Raw genomic sequence first — 18,087 nt, 5'->3', positions numbered from 1 at the left:
TGCTGAACATCCAGTATGATAACCTACGGTGCCTTTGCCCCATACAGCATCACAAAAACAAGCCACAGGGCAAGGGAGGGAAAAGTCCCAGCAAAGAATACGTGATCAGCCCTCAACCTTACAATCTGAATTCAGCCAAAGAGATGGAACTACCCCAGACCACTGTTCAAGTGGGCTGGGGAAAAAACACTTTCCTGGAGTTTGGTCTCCTGCCCAAGTGGGTTGCTGATGTCTCCCACCACTGCAGTGAAGTATCCACAAAGGATATGCAACTGAACCCAGCTCAGAAGAGGCACCTTTCTGACACTGAAATGGCAATTTAAAAGCTTGCAAAACAAATGCAGTGACTCAACTGGGTATAAGGGCTTGGTGTAAAGTTCAGAAATCGGCCTACGCATGCTAATTCCACCTTACGGCATGTGTGCGGGAAGGCTATTCCTGCTTTCTCAGTGGAACAAAGATATTAAATGACTAGCTCCAAGACGCTAGGCTAGCTGATGGCAGAGCTGGCAATAAAGAACAACAAAACAAACCCTAGCCCTTGTGTTTTAATCCAAACAGACCACGCCACACGAAACCAAGATTAGCACGGGCTCCCAGTACCATTTAATGCCTACCACAGACTCATTGTCTTTGTGGCTCCCTAGCCAGCACCAGCTCCGCACCACACCCTGTGGTTTCCCACTGACGCACGGGCATTCCTGCCGAACCATGGCTCTGCCACCCCATCCCGCCTGGCAGCCACGCAGCCTGTGCCCGGCCAGCCCTCTGGCTTTGCTTTTTGGGAGACCAGGAGAACTGGGAACCCAACACCACCATTCTGACAGCCTCCTCGAGAACCATAGCAGATTCCCTGGGTTTTCCTCTAGCCCTGTTTCATTCATTTACTTCTTCCTTTCATTCTGTAAAGAGCCACAGCCAGTTTAACTGCTGGACATCAAGGGAAATAACACCCTTTAGATACTGCCCCTCAACCCTATCCTAGGGGAGTATCAGCAATGGCCCATCTGAAAATGTGCATCACCTAACAGAGGGAGAGAGTTGCCTGGCATCCCCATTGAATAATCAGGCAATTCTGGTATCCCAATCAAATTGTGGTTCTCAAAATGAGGCTTTATCTCCGTATGAAAGAAAAAAGGCAGCACAGAGCCATACAGGAGTCCATTCAGCCCTCCAGATGGGTACAGCTCTCCTGTCAACAGCACAACAGGAGGGAGAGCACCTCACTTCAGTGACAGTATTTCAAATCAATCTAGAATACACAAATCCAATTTTAAAGGAGAATATCTATTTTACATCTAATATGGATGCAGAACCCACAACTTCAGATTAACAGCAGCTTCCCAGTTTAGCTTAATCTGCTTTGAAATTGACATACTCTGCACTAGGCAGACACTCTTATTCTCCAATAAAAGCATCCTCACACAGGAGCTAACGTGAAGTAGCTCCTCAAGAGTAATCCCACGTGTAGCCAAAGCATTGCTTCTCACAGACTGAAGCCTCTTGCTGTGCCTTCCCTCCCTAAAAGCCATAAAAAGTTGCTGATACTGAAGGGCTGCTTTGCTTCACCTCGTAGATTAGTGCTTCATTACACAGCTATTCACAGCCTCCCCAGAACAATGAGATGCCACCATGAACTGAACAGAATTTTACAGTCTGGATTTTTCTCCACTGAAGGCAACTTTTTTTAGTCTCTTGGAAGGGTTTATAAAATATCCTCTATGTTAAAATAAACAGAAGCAATCAGTGTTGTCTCCAAGCAGGATCTCCTCCGCACATCTCAAATGGCTTTGCACGAAGTTTCCATCGCTCAACAAGGAGCATCTCATGAGGGCAACGCACTCCAGCTGATTGCACAATGACAGCAAGTGCCAGGAAAACTCCAAACCTAATCTGAGAGCTGACACTGACTCATTGTGTGGGCTTGGGCAAACCACTTAACCTCTCCGCATCTCAGCTTTTCTTGCCCATAAATGAGGGTAATAATACCGAGCTCCTTATTTCCCAAGGGACTGATAGGGAGCCTTGGGTTTGTACAGCACTTTGGAAACATGAAGTGCTACATAAGTGTTAAGTACCATTATCTAGAACTTCCACCGCCACCTCCACATGCGGGTGCAGCAGATGCTGGTGAGAAGTGGCCCACAGGGAAGACTCCTGTGTACTTGTTTACCCTGAGGTTTCACTGGGAAGATGTTCAAGCACCAAAAGGGAGATTTAAAGTCCTCTCCTTGCAGAAACGGGAGTTTCCCAGCACAAGGGCAGCACAGAGCTGTACAGGAGTCCATTCATCCCTCCAGATGGGTACACCTCTCCTGTCGACAGCACAGTGGGAGGGAGAGCACCTCACTTCAGTGACAGTATCTAAAATCTGTGGCAGTTCTCAATCACGCCTCCAAACACCCAACCAGAAAAACAGGAGCGTTTTCCTGAGGCCCTCATGAACCACCACCACATGCCCACATCTCCCCAGGCTGGGTCAATATTCACAGGAGAAGAATGGTAAGAAGTACCCAAACCCTTATACCACCCAGCACGTGCTCACTCCAGAAGGCAGGCAAGCAACATTCAACTCACGCTACGCGTGACTTAGCCTGTTTCTTGCTTTGCCAGCTACCTGACCTCCACAAGCTGGATTCAGGTCCTGCAAGGTGAAAGGACATGACAGTACATGACACCCAAGCTCCATGGGCTACTCCAGGCACATCCTGGAGCAAGGGTGGGTGAGAAAGTAAAGTAGATGCCCTGCTGCCTACACTTCATCAAAACCTTAACATAAGCAAATGTTAAAGATGCTGTTCATCCTAAACAGTTGAACATGCCTTGAAGAGTTATAGACACCACACGTATCTACAAAATCCATTTTCTCCTCAACATCCCTGCCCTTTCCTACCTTCTGGTTCATCTACACCAGAACACTAAATATTTGCTAATTCATAAAATCACAGAATGGATTGGATCAGAAATTACCTTAAGCTCATATAGTTCCAACCCCCCTGCCATGGACTTGGACACCTTCCACTAGACCAGGTTGCTCAAAGCCCTATCTGGGAAAATGTGGCCCTAGATACTACTTGGGGGAACTAAACAGATGCACAAATGGGCTGTGTGGCTGCAGTGGACATCTCATGAATGTGTTCTGCAATGGCACTAAAGATAGTGTTGTTCCACCTGGGGGAGTGGGGAGGAGCAGGGAAGCAGAGATCTCTCATCAGCTGTTAGATCAGTAATAAGTTCATGTTCAAATGAAAGCTGACTGTTATTCATCACTAGAAAGGGGTGGAAATTTCATAACAGCCCTAAGAAGATACTTCAAAACACTATTTTATTTCCTTCTGTGTTTATATAATGCACAAAACCAGTGCAACCTGAGCTACATTAGCATTACACTGTACTCTCTAACAAATAAGCGAAACTCATGAACAGACAAATCTAACCGCTTTCTGTGACTACACCAGCAGATGAATTTGGTCATAAGGACACTTGCCAAGACAGTGAATTTAATGCAAGCGCTGGAGAATCCTCATGGAAAATAAACTTTTATTAATTAAAGAGTATCACTCGCTGCTCAATGCAGGGAACGGAAACATATCACATGTTCCCCATCTCTGCTCAGAGGAGCTCCAACGCCAACCAGCTCAGAACTGCTGGTGGCTGATCTCCAAGGCAAAACGCTGAGACTAGAGCATAAGCAACAAACACACTTCCAAGAAAAATCACGATCTCTTTAGTGATCCTTAACTAACAGGAAGAGCAATTCATTTTGCTGCACGAATGATTAATTATAAATTATTAAATCCAGCTCTACTCAGGATACTTACCCAGGGAGCCAACTGCTCTGACATGTCAACAACTTTTGTTTTCTAAATCTCTGAAACCAGTATCAATTGAAAACACATATGGAGCCAGATTTTCCATGGATGATCTGGAGAAACCCTCCCCACTCTGGTCTTTGGAGACAGCCTTCGTCAAAGAGGACACTGCAGTTATTTTTACCCTCTTCCCTCTCTCCCATCAGTGTAGAACATACAGGGAAGCATCTGGAGAGCAACAGCTTACGTTCCCCATCCTTATCACATAGGAGAGTGCACCTCCTAACCGGGAATATCTGGGGAGAAGCCTGCCCATGAATGCAAGCTTTGCTGTGTTTCAGCGTGCAGCATCCATGGAGGAGGCAATTTCCTGCCCGGCAGGAAGGCGGCGGAGAGCCCTCAGCATCTCCCAACCTCCTGCCTGCCAGCGAGCAGCAGGCAGGGACGGCTGCGTGCAGGCAGGGGATGGGGGGCAGGGGGAGGAGGAATCTGAAAGCAGGAGAAAGTGCGGGGCTGCGAACATGCATCCGAACACAAAGCAGCCGGAGGATGCACGGATATGAAAACGGGATACATTATTATTCCATAAATTAAGTTAAAGCAACCTCAGCACATCCCAGACCTTTAATACCGGGCTGCTGCGCACCAAGCGAGTTGGCTTCCAGCCTGCAAAATGTTTCAAATTCACTCAACTGAGGCAAGACCCACGTTTTATTAAAAAAGATTTATCTTCCTGCAAATAAACCTCAACAGCTTTTGCGCCCTGAAGAAGCAACTTGGGTTTGCAGTCTCGCCCTCCTGCCGCAGCAAAACACACAGCCAGAATCTGATGAGTAAAGAATTACCAGTTACAGCTTTCTGAACCTTGCCCACGTCGGGCTGGTATGCAACAGGTTCCAATGTTTGTTTTTATAATAAATAAAGCAAAAGTAGGATGAGACAATGAAGCTCCTCGTCTCTCCTCTGCCTCCTTTGAAGATGCTTTTTGGAGACTTCAGCAGAATTGTCAAGCGGTTAATAAAATAAAGGGCATTCCCTATCTCACATTTCAGCCTCTTCCAAATCATCCAGACAGCCTTAAAATACCCAAGTTTGCCTGTCAGCCATTTAATGAAGAAATACTCATAAAAATTAAAATGTAGCCCCCCCCCCTCATTTTTCCTTTTTCTTATGTATCTCCTGGCCTGCTGCATAATGTGATTTGTCCTGATAAAAAGCAAAAACCCAAAACAAAACCAAAACCAAGTTTTCCAGGCAAACAGCAAAACTTAAAACCAAGTTAAAGCGGCATAAAGCCCAACTTGAACAGCAGACAAGTATGCAGAGAACAGCGTGACCTTTCTTATCACCCACTGACATGCTTAATCATTTCCAAACAAGAAAAAATGCTCTTTTCTGCCACTTCTTCATTCTGCAAGCACCTCCGGCGCCTGCGTGGCCGGTAAAGAGTTAAATCTCCCACTATCCCCTGCTGCCTGCGAAAAATCACTGAAACAATTGAGACATTGTCCAGTGAACAAGACTCCCAGGGACTGACATTTTTGTTTATGTCCCAGTTCTCAGCCTGTCAATTTTCACTCCCAACGCTAAAAGCCCGGCTTGCCCCAATACAGTCTGCCCTCGGCTGAAAAGGCTCCACTTCATTTATTTTATTAAAGCTATGGCGTGTTTATGATTCAGAGCTCTCCCCATCTGAGGACCTGTTGGTCCCATCCCCCTTGCCTTTCCCGCTGCCCTGCAATAGCAACTTCCTAACTCCAAGGAGGCTTTGCAATGCCTTTCACAGAGCCACTGCCAGGAAAGTAACTGTGCTTAGGTTCAACATCGATATTCACATTGTGCTGGGGTATGAAATGCGTATTGCTGTACTCTAGTCCCTTAAAATAGCCTTTGATTATTAACGGGGGTAGGGTTGAGGGGAAGGGAGTTGGGTGCTAAGCCAGAGTGGCAGGAACTTCAAAAACAAAATTAAGTAAAAAGAAAAAAAACACATCCATTCCCAACACCCAGCAGCAAACTAGAAAATACACGTAATGGAGTAAAACAAACATCTTGGAGCAGAGCGGTGTTGTCTCGGCTGCATTTCCTGCCTGCGTTTCCATAATGACCGGAGCGTCAGGCCCAAAATATATCCCTTTCCTTCACCCCCGCCGTCCTCCCCCCCCTCCCATTCCCAGCACTTTTTTTTGTGTTACGCTCTCAATGCTTTATCTCCATGAAAAGCACACACAGCGGTCACCAGCGTTTCCTGTTTGCCGAGTGTGCTTTAACTATATCACACCCTCCGCCGCTGCGCTGGAATGCACAGCATATGGCATTGTGAAAGGGTTTACTGTCGAATAATGGCAGCAATGCAGTCCTGCTGGTTTATATCAAACCCTGTCACTCTCTTCACGGAGGTCCCTCTCGTGCTCTCCGAGAGGCGAGGTAAAACACACACACACACACACACACACACACACACAATTTTGAGTCTCACATAGGACATCAACAGAAGCCCAAATGGACCAAGCCTTGCAAACTCAAGACAAGGAAGACTGCAACTTATGAAGTGGTGAGTTGCAGTCACTCGTGATTTGTTTTGAATCTTAGTCCCCAAAACATCTACAGGATCCTTTTATGGATAGACAATAGAGCTGTTAGAAATGCTTTAGTTCCTCACTGTGATTCCTACAGGCACAGCTACCATGGGCTGGAGAACAGCTATGTGCCCAAACCCCTCTTTCTCCAGGTTGGCATGGCTGTCAGTCTGAGCAACCGCTTGAGCCCCATCCCAGAGCACAGCTTCATCTTCCCCTGCTCTCAAAATCCAGAACTCATACATTTGGTTATGTACGTATGGAACACATCCATGGGAAAGCCAAACACACACCACCACCACCTCTCACTTCAGGTCAGAGTTTCAAACCTGCATTTTCATTTAATTGCTTACAGGTTTATTTTTGTGGCTTTTTTATTTTTTATTTTAAAGCAACTTTAAAAGAAGTAGACTCACAAATAAATAAAATAAAGTGCTGCTTCCAACTGCAGTCAGGTTTAGCTAAGATGCTCACAAAGGTTATACTTCAAAGTGCTTTTGTGCAGATCTTGAAATGCCTTCCCATGCCCAGATGCATTCGGGCAGCAGACGCTGAAATGAGTAGCAATATTTTAAAGCCCATTGAAATGCATCCATCCACCCTCTCTTCATAAAAGGAAGCCTTACTTAACAGGCATTTATTACTGCTGAACTAGGGTTGAAAGTTCAGTGTCCTTATAGACCAAAATTATCAAGATTTCTGAGTTTGCAGCCCACGTTTAAGTCCTAATGAGCTATTGTACCACACTCACTGCTATTAACTCTTTGATGTCAGGAACCCATGTTTCTCTTTTAAACACCTCACAGATGTCCAAGGGAAAAAGTGCAGAGCTCACCTGTGCTGAGGACAGGTGAGCAAATGTATGGTTTTTTGCCTTTAGTCCCCCTCCAGCAAAATATGCAAAGACAACTACAGCATCAAATATGCATGCCAAAGACAGGCTAGCCTACCAGTTCGGACTGTGAACATGGAGTCAGGGGAGCCGTACATCGCTCCCAGCTTTGCCATGATCTGCTATGCAGCACAGATTACCTTTCTGGGAAGGGGACGTGAGCATACGGTGCCCATCACACCATATGCATATAGCAGTCAAACCGATGTTGTGTCTTGCACTGAACAGCCCCATCTCCCCTGGATCTGAGCCATACAGAGCAGGGACAACTACCCACTTTTCTGAGGGCAGCTTGTCTATTAGATCCTCTTAAATACAGGTAACAATAAAGCAAAAATGAAATTAAGTGGTACCAAGTGCTTCAACCTGCTCATTTCACAACCACAGCAGTGAAATGCAATGTCCACAGGGACACACCACCATCAGGTTTGGACGGTGCTTGGGAAAAGAAGGGTCCATAATTTTCCATCCCCAACTAAGGCATCCAATCCCAACCATCAGCAAATAGGAGCATGATGACGCCTTAACACAAGAGTCATGAGCCCGGCTCAGTGCCCAGGCAAGGAGCAGCTGAGTCGGCCAGAAAGTGGACAAGGTGCCAGCATTTTGGCCATTCTCCTCTGCCAGCAGTGTTGGGGCTCATCCCCCACATTTTCTCACCATTTACTCATCCCACAGATACCTCAGCACAGCGATCTGAAGTGGACAAACAATTGCCTACGCAGGAACACAGCTTAACAGGGCATCTACAGTGTGAGCGGACATCCCTGGACGTGCTCTGGGCATGATGAGCCCAACAAGTTACTGCAGGGCGAGCTTCACCAAGGTTTACAGCACCTTTGCAACTGCTTAGAAACACGCTCAGCTCTGGACATAGACACAAGCAAGTTCACCTTCAGTCCAAATGGCATCTGTTACCTCACGTTTACCCCTTAGGCAGCAGTTGTGGAGCAACCAGCGTGCCTCAGATTTACACCAGAGCTTATCCCAAGGTAACCCTTCCTGGCCATCAGAACCCTTTAATGAGGAATGAGAAGCAGGTTACTTCACGTCCAGTAAACGACTTCCCTCCAAACAGCTCAGCATGCCTGAAAAGCACTGAGATGGGGAGTCAACGTGGAGCAGCTACAGCTTTAGCAATGCAAACCCTTGCTTGCTTCATATTAATTAACCATGTGGACATGCCCAACATGCAGCGACAGAAGTTCTGCCGTCAGGGAAAACTGCACTACAGCCATTTGGGGTTTTCTAGTGGTGCTGCTTCCATTCAGCTGCTTGGCAGGAGAAGCATTCATGGCCATAAATGCACAGTAAGGAAGTCTGGAGGCTTTCAGGTCCTTTCACTCTGCTCTCCTCCGTAAAATACTATTCCCTTAATACAGGGCGGTCACATCCCCATAACACACAACATGGACATTACAGTGCTCTGCAGGCATACAACAGGGAAGAATTTTGTTGTTTTGCCTTTCCTCTCCCAGACATTATCCTTCCACCCAGGGGAGAAGACCATGGAGAGATTTTATGCATTTCCCAGTGGGCAGATGAGCAACAAGAGACCAAAACCTTCCTTCAGGGTTTCTCCTCCTATAGCCATGGCAAGAAATACATCACTGCAATGACAAGCTCCAAGGGAGAAGAGCTCAGGACACAATATTCCGTCTCTCCCTCCATTCCTTTTCTCAGTACTTGGTAGCTGGGGACAGGCAGAAGCCACAACATCTCTCAGGAAGGGGCTTTATCTCATACAAATCTTTTCCACTGCTCCAACTCAGAAAAGTGACACTATACAAGACAATACTTAGAGCACACATTTAAATGTCGTCCTGAACATGGATGGACATCGGCTCACGTTTAATGATTTCTTGAATCAAGGCCTAAAAAGTAAAAAGGAAGGGGAAGGGGAAGCTAGTTTCCACAGTAATAGTAGTTGAGAAGTCTTTGAGTCCTGCCAACAGGAAAAAAATGCGTGGCAGAGAACTGCTCGCCTCTCCTAGGAAACCAGCACAGACCCAACTCTTTCTGCAGGGTAGCAATGCAAGGCCGAGGGACACCCTCAGGGCCTTAATTTGAACCCTTCCTCTTGTATACACACACATAAAGATTCAAACCATTCATGCCCAGGACCCACTACCAGCCTATCCCCCATTACGTATGTAGCATTCCTACACAGGCAAGTCTGGCTGCAGAGCTTCTGCTTGCTGGGCTAGAGGAAGGACTGATTTAGCTGCCCTGTTCTGAGAGATGACACGCAAGGTACATCTGACACAAAGACTCATGGATACATGGGGTCCTGGCAGCACTTAAATAGCACCATAAGTATCTTTCCTGTAAGGTCTGATATATGTTGGGATTTCACGTTTAGAAATCAAATTTTTGCTTGGTTTTCCTGTGGGGCTGCAGGTTTTTTGCATGCCTCTAGAATGCAGAGGAATTTGAAAAACTGATGATTTCCACAACTTGGGAAAGTTACTTTACATCTATCTGGTCACACTGGTGAAACAGAGGAGTGAGCAATGCATCGTCAGTTCGGGAAAGTGCTGAATGATTTTGCTCACTGGTATCTATCACGGACAAGTTAAAGTGCCCTGGAACCACTCCCTGTTACCAGCTTACTGTGTATTCAAAACCAAAGTCTGGTTGACAAGAATTTCTAGCTTTGTTTTGTGAAATTAGGCACAGAACATTGCTCAGAGAGAGATCAGGGGTGCAACATTGCTTATGAAGGCATCACTCCTTGTTACCTGCAACATCTCTAACTCTCCAAAGGCTTGCCAAAATGGGTCTGCCCCTTGCCAAATAGGTCTATACAGGACGAGGAGAAAGCATCCTTCCTTCTCTTTACACAACGGCTTACTGAGCAGCTCCAGCTTCTTCCGTAGAAGAGAGTACAGATGTCTATACTGTCCAGAAAGTGAAGTATCCATGAATAATCTAATGTCAAACCACATGAACTGGTGAGAAGAGCAGTAATTCTGGGTTTGAGCAATTTCGCAAGCAAATAGTCCTGAGCCCAGCAATGCCAGCTTCCTTCCTTTCTTTTTAATGATAAATATGTGCTGTTTTCTTTACTACAGCACCTGGACACAGTATACAGACCTTGTTCAGACAGAAAATAGGAGGTTCCTATTCAAATGGGCTCGTCTGCACTGGGAAGGTTTTATGTGAGGGCTCAAGTGTGAATTGAAAAATGCAGAACAACTATTTCGAATTATCTCTCCGTGTGGACACTGTTATTCAGCACTAAGAGTTTCTTTGTGAGATTTAGCTTAATCCGTTTCCAAAGCAGATTAAGCTAAACCACACAAAGGACCTCTTACTGCTGAATAAGAGTGGCTGCATGGAGAGATAATGAGGAATAGTTATTCTGAGACAGCTACTTCGACTGCATATTTGGGCTTTGCTGCTCTGCATCAACAAGCCCAAAGCCATACTGGAAAGGGAAGACTGGTTCTAGAAATTTGGGAACAAACAGTGCTGGGGCTGGACCACACCATTAAACCTTCTGCTCTACACATGATGGCTGCTCCTGCTCCAGTCAGCACGGGCTCTGGCTCCAAAAGAGGCTGCATTATTCAATACCTGCTTCTCTCAGCTCCAGATTGAATCCAGCCACAAACTTCATCTGCAGACAGGGTGCGCAGGGAGAAGGACCTGCGGCGAGCGGCCCTGCCAAGTCTGCCACCCTCGGTACGCATCATCTTTGATCTGACAGGCTCACCCATCTGGCTCTCCAGCATCACCCGGTGCTGCTGCGGCTCTTTGCCCACTGCCAAGGCCGAGCTGCCACGCACGGCTGCTGCTCTGCAGTCCTCGTGCATGCTCCGGGCTTTGGGGATGGACCGTCTGCACTCTCTCTATCCCTCCTGGCACAACAGCCCTGCTGAAGGAGAGCTGACAGCTCACCATTATTTCATTTTAGGCCCATGCAGGTCCCTAGAAGTTAATCTAATATGCATGCTCCAGTGTAACATAAACTGCCACGTGATTGAATCCAAACACAGCTTGGGCTTCTCTGTGCAAAAACACTCCTTCCTAAACCATCTTCCCAGTGTAGGTTTCTACCTTGAAGTGGTGCTTTCTGCAGCTTTACTGTATCCTGAACTAGTCAGGAAGGGACAGAATTTAGGGACTCATATTTGCATCGCATTTGGGACATAGCAGGTATTTGATAAACAAAAGATACAAGACGCAGTAGATGTACTTCCTGAAGTTCCCTACCCTGGAGGCAGCATAGTTACGTCTTTCTTAAGGATCTCTGATGAGCAAGCTTTTGGCTTGCTTCCCCCTCACCCAGAAGGTTCCAATACTCAGATATGTCAGAGAGATAGACCAGATATATTTTGGTGTGCCTCGACAAACCAAAATGACAAATCTCGGGGCTCCAGCTCAGGAGTAGAAGCTACAGCACAGCCCCCCCAGGGAATCAGAACTGGTGCTGGTTCACCACAGAATCCTGGGCTATAAACCTGTTGTTTCAGGAAGAGCTGCTAAGCCGTCCCTAGTAATGTCAGACAAGCCTGGGAACACTGCAGCCACCTCAAGGTAAGCCACCCCAGCACCCATGAGGCAGCGCCTTTGCCAGCATCACGGACCAGGTTCTCCCAAGTCCAAGTGCATGATTCACTAGAAACAGATGCTCAACAGATTGCACCAAGCAGATCGCAACACCCCTACATCGCTGCCTTCTCCTGGAGCAACACTTAGGACTGCCAGCCCCTACAATTCTATAGCCAGTCTAGCAGTGTCTGCTATTTTTCTTAAACCGTGGTAGACTTGAAGCCATGTGCTTAGAGAACCTCGGCCTTAAGCACACAGCAAGCTCCTGAACTGCTATAGAGAAAAGTTTGAGAACGAGCAGAGTATACCCTGCAGGCTCAGGAACAAGAGAACAAATAAAGAGAATACAAAATGTATTATTTAAGAAACAGAAAACAAACAAGAACACCACACACAAAAAAATCCCCACCAATCCTCATGATCTTTTGAGGCCTGACTCATGATCCTAGAACAATTGGGGTTGGCAGTACTACACATGTCACAGCATTTATTCACAGCTGAAATACCCCAACATCCAAATACTTCAGAGTTCTTGGAGCTACTCACAGATCTCCTGACTACAGCCAAGCGTGACAATTCATCCCAGCTGCCAATCCAGCCCCAAGGTATCTTCTGAAGGTGCTTTAGTGCTGACTTATGTTTGCAGAAGCATTAAATTCCTGCTCAGTTCACAGGAAGAGGTACAAGCTTGCACATTTCCCCTATCTTGGCATTAAAGCATAGGGACTAACTCCAGTACCTAAATCAAGAGCAGAGGACCGACATCGTGCCATGGAGTAAACACAAAGACACAAAGCAGCCCCCTAAAAGTCTGAACTATTTTGCAAACACACCACATTACCAAGTGAATTACTTTTAAGGAGCCCACATTTCTTCCGTGCTCTACACAAACCAAGTGCTAGGTTTCCCATTCATATTTAGTGAGTACTGGATATAATGCGTGTGTTTTATAGGAATCCATCCAAAACAATTTTATTGGGCTGCTGGTAGGCAAATTCTATACTTAGCCCTAAACATTCAGGTTGGAACAGAGATTTTTTTTAAACACAACCCATCCCAATGAAAAAATCAAAAGGAATTAGTGGTGAAAGATTTAGCCACAAAATTCTCAGCAAGTTTAATTTGTTCTGTGGCTTAATTCCATGCAGCTCTGAAAATTCAGGACAAGACATCTGCACACTTCGGCCATGCATTAATGAAATATTTTGTTTACTTTGCAACTGCCAAAGCAATTAGCCAAATAAAGTATAGAGCATTTAAAAGGAGAGAGTCACTGAAGGAGATTTCCAGTTAAGTTTGCATGGATATTTCTGCAGTGTGAGTCTCCAGGATTTGAGAGCTGGCCCCATGCACCAAGGTCCATGACCTACATGCCAGCAGGGACTGTTCAGACACACCTCTCCCTCCCCGTGTGTGTGTGTCCCTCTTAATGCCAGGTGTTGATATGAATGATATCCAACTCCTTACTCCCAAAACACCACTATGTTCCTGCAACTCAACAGTCTTCATACTCAAAGGATCTCCCTGCAGATCTCCAGGGAACAGGGTGCCCCCATCATGGGCACACACAGCCTGAAATCCAAGAACATCCTGAGGTTACTGCAGAGGAAGAATAGCCTCTCTGCAACAAAATACTTAAACAAAGCAAGAGCTTGAAAAACCCTCTTGGGGCACTGCAAGTGGAATCATAGAATCAATCACAGAATGGTTTGGGTTGGAAAGGACCTTAAGATCATGCAGTTCCAACCCCCCTGCCACGGGCAGGGACAACTCACACTAACCATGCCATCCAAGGCCCTGTCTAACCTGGCCTTGAACACGGCCAGTTCCAAGATTATGCTTCCAGATGGCTTCCCCATACATTCAGAACCGAGCATGATGTACCCCACTTCTGGCCTGTTTGAAGGGACACTTGGTGACTTTTAAAAATCTAAGATAAACTTAGTATTTGTATCTCTTTCTACTTTCAAAGTGTGTAAGCACAAACCACATAAGACAAAGATATTAGGGACTAGGCAGGACAGAATGCACAGCTTCAACTCCAGCCACTCCAGGAAATAACTCCTGATCCCTCCAAGCCACCCTGCGGTCCCAGACACCCGCTGTCCACGCACATAGAGAGGCTGAGAACAGAGAGTACGTTTCAGATAGATTTGCCTTCAGTTTTGCATGTCATATTATGTTTTGAAAACACATTTTTACCTCCTTAAGCAAAAAAAAATAGCTACACTACTGCACAGTGACTCTTTGTTCTTGTGGATTCAGTCTACTTTATGGCTGTGTTCATTACATATTAGAAAACCCAGGCTGAACACAAGTCCTCCCCCCAAGGTAACATTTACATTGACTTCAAAAGGCCTCCCTGCAGAAGAAAATGAGGGATTTTTTTTAAACCTTTAACTATTTTGTGAGAAATATACTGTACCAAACCACCACCATTTTGGGTTCTGAATGGTTTTGCCCTGTGCAAAGGACGCTAAAAGCAAGTCTCTGTGTAGCTGAGACAGCAGGAGGCAGGATCCTGGGACCAGTCTTTCACCTATACTCCTGCCCAAAACAGGCTACGGCTTAGTCAGAGTATTTACTTTGCAGAACAGGGAAGAACAGAACTAGTTTTCTCCTTAAGGTAGTAGGAAGGCATGCACAGATACAAAAGGAATGGATGGAGCTGAAGTGAGCAGATTCTCAAGGTCCTTGCACACACATACCATACTCATTTTCAAGTGCCTGTCCACACCATAACAGAGAGTTTCCATGGGAGAATCCCACTCCTAAGGCACCCAGATCTCATCCCTACCACCAGCATGTGTGGAGCAGATCAGGTGCATGCTGAGCAGGGATTTCAGGACAACTAGCAGCCTATCTGCTCAGAGGAGCGCACAAGGCACCCAGCTGGAGTCTGCTTTACACCCAAAAACTTCCTGCTAAAACTGTTCTAAAAAGTCTTAATATCTTCAATGAAATCAAAGGTCAGGGGAAAAAAAAAGAGAGGGGAAATAACCATAAAAACCCTTAAAAAAAAATCTCAGCCTCTTAATAGTGCTATCTGCAGGCTGAATTCAGGATTTTGACCTAGCAAGCTTAATAGCATACTATTAAAACAATTTTTTCCCCCAGTTTTCTTTCACCTTTGGACACAGATAAGCAGCATGACTGTGCCAGAGCAAGATGCAAGAGTCTTACAAGACGAGTGAAGCACCTAAATGCAAATAAATGCACTGGTCTCAAATGGAGCCTCATGCTGTACCTTCCTCAAGACATGCTGAACATAATTTCAGTTTAATATTCTGTTTCTCATTATGGGCCTTGGAGACTCTCTCAAGCACCATGAAAAGCAGAATTAACCCAGCCCTCAGCACTGGGGGCAATCCAGCCAGATTATTCATGCTGGTCTTTTGCTTCGATTTTTGTAGTCTTAACTTAATGTTCTTAAATCTGAAAGGAGAGCGGCTGACAAACAGTACAGACTTTACTTAAGGCATTACAGACAGCCATGTTCTGCAGCCTTGAGTCATTAAGGTAAGAACTCGCACTGAAGCCAAGGGGGATTTCATCGGTGCTGGGTGTAAAGGCTGCAGCCCCGACATGGAGCTCATGGTAGTCACAGCCAAGCACTGAGAAGGAAGAATGTTAGAAGAGGAAAAAAGAACAGAACAAGGAGAGGAGTAGGGGGGGGGGGGGAGAAGGAAGGAGGGGAAGGAAGACACACACACACACCCCACCACCACCACCACCCCCTTTTCTCTTTGTAATTTAGCTGCAAAGATTAGCTCAAATCCTGATTTTGGAGACAGGGAAAAGATAAGAAATCATTTGCAGGTGTTAGCATTTTCCTACACATCTTCAGGGCAGCGCAACTCATTTCAAGCTGAAAAACTGGCATAGGTACACTTGGCGGGTAGACAAGACACAGCAACGTGGGTGGAGAACCAGTTTCTACCCCTCCAAGTTGCACTCACACGGAAACATCGGCATGTCCATGGAATACCCCTCACTGCTCCATAAAGAGATTAATTACGTTTCTATGTATGCAGAAACTGGTGTAGAGCCTCATGCAAGAGCAGCCGGGTCCCAGGTGCTGCGGGCAGGCAGAGCAGTGACACCAGAGAAGCCTGACGCATCCCAGGCCAATTGGCATCTGCAGCCACATCATCCTCCCCTGAATGCCATTACCTGCTCTAACTTTGTTTACCAAGAAATAAGACCATTTTCACTCCACAGAATTAGTGTGGCCTGGGGCAGACGCCAGGAAAAAAAGGGTGGAAAAAGCTGCCCCTTATTTATTTATTTTAACAGAACAAGGCAAAACACTTTACTGCTAGAAATAAACATTAAACCTGCAGAAGCACCACCCCCCCCTTGCCAAAAACCCCACTGCTCCCTCCCTTACTGCCTCCTCCACCTCCTCCCCCTCCAATATTGTAAGTAGCACAAAAGATCACATTACAAATGCCAGCTGTGGCTCTTTTGGAAGGTGGCCTCCATCTCGGAGGTAGTATATGTTCCTCACAGCCTAAGTGGTTGCTATGGTAAATATGCTTTTTATTGAACAGCAGAGCGAAACAGCTTTTAAAGAGACCCATAAGAACCCCATAAATGGTCAAAATACAAGGCAGATCAACCTCAGCCTCCCTGGAAACAGGTTTCTCTATTTTCCAAAATGATTGTGGTTTTTGAACTCTGTTTTTTTTTGTGTATTTGGGTTGTCCATTCATCTCCACCTCACCCACACCCAAGTGGTGGGGATGGGATCCCAGCCAGCCCCCCACACCATGAGTTGCTTCGGCTCTTAAAGACTCTCCTGCATAGCAGGAAGCTTTAGGGACAGCAGATGCTCAGCACTGAAGCACAGGTGATCCCCAGAAAGCTACCAACCAAGCTCAGCCTGCTCTCCCAGGCTGCAACCAGCCAGGACAAGCCTCCTGCTACCTCCCCATTGTCTCCTACAAGCCTGACACCATTCCATCCTGCCAGCCCCAGGAATGCTCCTATCCTGTGTGCTGGTCCTCCAGCACAACAGTGAAAAAAAAATATTAAAATGAGAAAGATACTTTAGTTCATTTTTCATTAAGATGACAGCATGTTTTGATGGCTGCAGAGTTCTAAATAACCAGACAAACGTATTTTTCCTGACCTACCCCTCCAGTGATGGCCCAAGTGGCCTTTCCAAAGAAGGAAAAGCAAAGTCATTCTGAGAAAGTGAGGCAACCAGCAACAACTAGGCAAATACCAGTCTTGTTCCCATCACTCTCTGCCACACTGAGGCATGGTTTAGAAGCTGTGGACTCTAAAGGATAGGAAATCGATTTTCTTTTAAAGCAAAAGGCACTCATAGCAATGGGCTGACAATTCTCAAGTTAAAGAGACAACAATGGAAAAAAGCAGCTTTTCAAAACTGTTGAGTATGATTGGAGATTTCAAACAAAACAAACGTGTCTTGGATGATCTACCAGCTACAGCAGCTTTAGACTGTATAGCAAAAGACAAAGAATGAGCAATGTTTCTTTTTCCTGGGATTCACCTTATCATCCAGTGGTTATAAAAACATTTTAAAAAATCATGTAAAACTTGGAGAGAAAGTATTTCAGAAGAAATATTCCAACCCATAATGTGCCGACTTCTCCAGAGGTAAAGCTCCCAGATGAACACTCGGAGCAAAGATGCTCCTTAACATCAGACGGCACTGACACCAGCTATATAGGTGAGGATGGGCCAATGCATACCATCCCCCTTGCATAACACCATATGAACAAACAGCTTCCTTTTAGACCTTTAGGGAATAAAGCAAGTAAAATAAACCCCCCAAGTCCCTCTCATGCAAATTTGTATTGATATTTCAAACCCAACATTTCTTTTACAAGAGAAGCAAATTTAACCAAAAACTGAAAAATTAAGCAGTTAATAAAGCTATTTTTTGCAACGTTACTCATTATAGAGAGAGTTATATTTTGCAGGTAAGTAGTAAACATCTGAATCACACTTTGTTCATGGGAAGTGATCACAACATAAAGCAACGTGCTCTGCTGAGCTTGGTTCTGCTGAGCCTGCACCCAGGTAAAATACTGCCCAACTCTCACAAACTTACTTTCAAGATTTTGCAGCAAGACAAGATTTTCCTTAGTAAAGGCCATAGAACAGGCTTGGGTTTTATTCTTTTTTTAATGCTTTCCAAAGTGTCTCTTCATTCTCTTCAGTTCAACACTGCCTGATGTGTAAACCAGCCTCACTGGACTCCACTGCCACTAGT

At 45.7% G+C, this 18,087-nt stretch overlaps 1 protein-coding gene across 29 annotated transcripts in view; it reads right to left on the bottom strand.

The window, feature by feature from the left end:
- Nucleotides 1-18,087, bottom strand: part of TCF7L2 (transcription factor 7 like 2) — a 177,796-nt gene that overhangs the window by 96,402 nt on the left and 63,307 nt on the right. The window lies entirely within an intron of this gene.

The sequence above is a fragment of the Pezoporus occidentalis genome, unplaced genomic scaffold, assembly GCF_034315485.1.
Source record: "Pezoporus occidentalis ecotype Australia unplaced genomic scaffold, CSIRO_AGI_Poc_V1 ctg127, whole genome shotgun sequence".
In the NCBI taxonomy this organism is placed as follows: Eukaryota; Metazoa; Chordata; class Aves; order Psittaciformes; family Psittacidae; genus Pezoporus; species Pezoporus occidentalis.
Note: the sequence above shows the minus strand (reverse complement) of the source record. Positions and strands in the feature narration are given on the sequence as shown.